Genomic DNA, 3,690 nt, shown 5'->3' on the forward strand with positions numbered 1-3,690 from the left:
TAGAAAAGAGAGAATAAAAAACAATTATTTGCCCATATAAATGGTGGCTTACTTCAGGACTCTCATTTCTGTTCCACAGGTCTGTGTGTGTTTTTCTGCCATTACCATGCCATTTTATAAAAAATTACTTTATTATTAGTTTCAAGTATATAGTACATTAGTTAGACATTTATATAGTTTATTAAATGATCCCCCTGATTGCTCTTTCTCTCCTTTGACTTTCCACCTCACCATTACCTTAATGCTAACTGCATTCCTTATGCCATGCTCCCCAGCCCCATGACCATCTATCAACTACAGATTTATGCCTCTTTAATCCTTCAGCTCTTTCTTCCAGCCCTCCACCCCTCCCCTCTCCCTCCTGGTCACCGCCAGATTGCCCTCTATATTTGTGAGTCTGTTTTTGATTAGGTTGTTCTTTTTGTTCCCTAGATTCTGCACATATGAGGAAAATCATATGGTATTTATCTTCTGTCTGACTTATTTCACTCAGCGTATTAACCTCTAGTTCTATCCATGTTGTTGCAAATGGTAGGATTTTAGTTTTTTAATGGCTGAGTAATATTCCATTGTATATATGAAACACAACTTCTTTATTTAATAGTCTGTTGCTAGGCATTTAGATTGCTTCCATATCTTGGCTATTGTAAACTGTGCTGCCATAAACACAGGGGTGCATAGATCTTTATGAATTGTTATTTTGATTTTCTTTGGATAAATACCCAGAAGTGCAATTGCTGGGTCAAAGGTATATCCATTTTTGTTTTTTTGAGAAACCTCCAGACTGTTTTCCATAGTGGCTGTACCAATTTGCAATCTCACAAACAATGTATGAGAGTTATCTTTTCTTCACATCTTCAGCAACACTCATTGTTCTTTGATTTATTGATGATAGCCATTCTGACAGGTGCGAGGTGATATCTCATTGTGGTTTTAATTTGTATTTCTCTAATGATTAGTGACCTTGAGCATCTTTTCATATGTCTATTAGACATCTGTATTTCCTCTTAGGAGAAAAATCTATACAGGTCCTCTGCTCAATTTTTAATTGGATTTTTTTTGGTTGTCGTTGAATTGTATGAGTTCTTTATATATTTTGGATATTAACTTCTTATCAAATATAGCATAAGCAAATATCTTCTCCCATTCAGTCAGTTGTATTTTTGTTTTGTTGCTGGTTTCCTTTGCTGTGCAAAAACTTTTTAGTTTGATGTAGTCTCATTTGTTTATTTTTTTCTTTTGTTTCTCTTGCCAAATGATTAGTGATATGAAGCATCATTGGCTATTGTATATAGTCTTTGAAACTAATGTATATATACTTTGCCTATTTTTGAATCAGGTTGTTTGCCTTCTATTCTTGCTGAGTTTTAGGAGTTTTCTGTATATTCTAGATGTAAATTCCATATTAGATATGTAGTTTGCAAATATTTGTTTTGTGAAATTTCTTCCCACTCTTGATGTACAAAAGTTTTTGACTTTGACAAAGTCCAATTTATCTATTTTTGTTGTTGTTCCCTATGCCTTTGGTGTTATATGCCAAAAATCATGACCACATCCAATGTCATGAAGCTTTTTTCCTGTTTTCTTCCATAAGTTGTACAATATTAGCTCTTATATTTAGAACTTTAATTCATTTTGAGTTAATTTTTGTATATAGTATTAGGTAAGAGTCCAAGTTGTTTTTTGCATGTAGATATTCAGTTTTCTTAACACTATTTTTTAAAAAGACTGTTCTGCATCGAAAGATTTGGGCACCATTGTTCAAAATAATTAGCCTATACGCAAGGATTTATTTTTGGGCTCTCTATTCCATTCATCTGCCTATATGTTTGTCTTTAGCCAGCATCAGACTGTTTTGATTACTTTAGTTTGGTAGTAAGTTTTAAAACAAGAAAGTGTAAGTCCTCCAACTTTGTTAATATTTTTCAAAATTGTTGTGGCTACTTGGGATCCTCCAAGATTTTATATGATTTTTTTGGATAAATTTACTGTAAACTTGTCATTTAGGGAGAATGAAAGAAAATTTTGGCCACTGGTTATTGAACCCTGAACCTCTGTGAGTGAAGTCATTCCACAGTGCAGTTATTAGTATGTTTGCTCTATGTGTGTAAAGCAAACATACTAATAACTGCACTGTGGAATGACTTCACTCACTATTAGGGAAATACAAATCAAACCCACAATGATATACCATCTCACACATGTTAGAATAACTATTATCAACAGGACAAGTAGTAACAAATGTTGGAGAGGTTGTAAAGAAAAAGGAACCCCCATGCACTGTTGGTGGGAATGTAAATTGGTACAGCCACTATAGAAAACAGTGTGAAAATTCCTCAGAAAATTAAGAATAGAATTACCATATGGCCCAGTAATCACCCTTCTGGGTATCTAGAAACTAGAAACCCAAAAAATTTGAAAAAAAATATTTATCCATAGAGATACATGAACCCTGATGGTATTCATGATGGTCAAGACATGGAAACAACTAAAATGCCCCATGATAGATGATTGGATAAGACAAAGTTGTATATATAGACAATGGAATATTACTCAACCATAAGAAAAAATGAAATCCTGCCATTTGTTACAACATGGATGGATCTTGAGATTATCATGTTAAGTGAAATAAGTCAGCAAAAGTTGAGAACCATATAATTTCAATAATGTGTGAGATATAAAACTGAAAGCAACAAATGTATAAGACAAACAAACAGAGACTCATGGTCATGGACAATAGTTTAGTGGTTACCAGATGAAAGGGACGTAGGTACATAAGGGTTAAGGAGTCAAGTATATGGTGATGGAAGGAGATTTGACTTTGGATGGTGAACACACAATGCAATATACAGATGATGTATTATTGAATTGTAGATTTTGAAATCCATATAATTTTATTAACCAATGTCACCCCAATAAATTTGATTTAAAATTTAATTTTTCAATCTTCCAGTCAAGATAGAATAGTAGGTAGATGTTGTGCTTGCCTCCTCTCATGGCCACATCAAAATTACAAAGAAACCACAAAACAACCATCATTGGGAGTTGCCTGAGGTCTGGCTGAACAGAAGTTCTACAACTGGGGACATACAGAAAAGGCTACCTTGAGACTGGTAGGAGGAGTGGAAATACAAAAACGGCTCATCTCACAACCATAAGTGGCAATTGAGAATTAGAAGGGATATCTCAGCTGCAAAGTTTCCACTGGAGAAGTGAGGGGTCCTGCTTCACACCAGGCTCCCCAGACCAGGGTTCTTGTGTCAGAAAGAGAAGTCCCCACAATCTCTGGCTGTGAAAACCAGTGGGGACTGTGGCTGAGTGAGACAGAAGGCTGCAGGAGGCATAGGCAATCCTCTTAAAAGGCCCACTGTGGATGTACTCATGGATAGATTCACTTACTCTGAGCTCCAGTGCTGGAGCAGCTGTTTGGAAAGCACCAGCGATATACAAAGAGGAACTAAATTCTTTGGTTACTGGGTGAGGACTGGAGGGGCAGCTTTATCTCAGGCAGAAGTGATGGCAGAATTCATTGTTCTTTTGTTGAGCCCTCTTCACTCCTTGTGTGAAGACACAAGTGGCTGCCATATCTGAGCTTTGTCAACCTGGCTAATATTGGTCACCCCAAACAGATGATTTCCTGAGACCCCCATTAATCTCCACTTGTGGAACCACCCAAGCTGCTAATAAAAT

Source organism: Pteropus vampyrus, unplaced genomic scaffold, assembly GCF_000151845.1.
Source record: "Pteropus vampyrus isolate Shadow unplaced genomic scaffold, Pvam_2.0 Scaffold723, whole genome shotgun sequence".
Classification (NCBI taxonomy): Eukaryota; Metazoa; Chordata; class Mammalia; order Chiroptera; family Pteropodidae; genus Pteropus; species Pteropus vampyrus.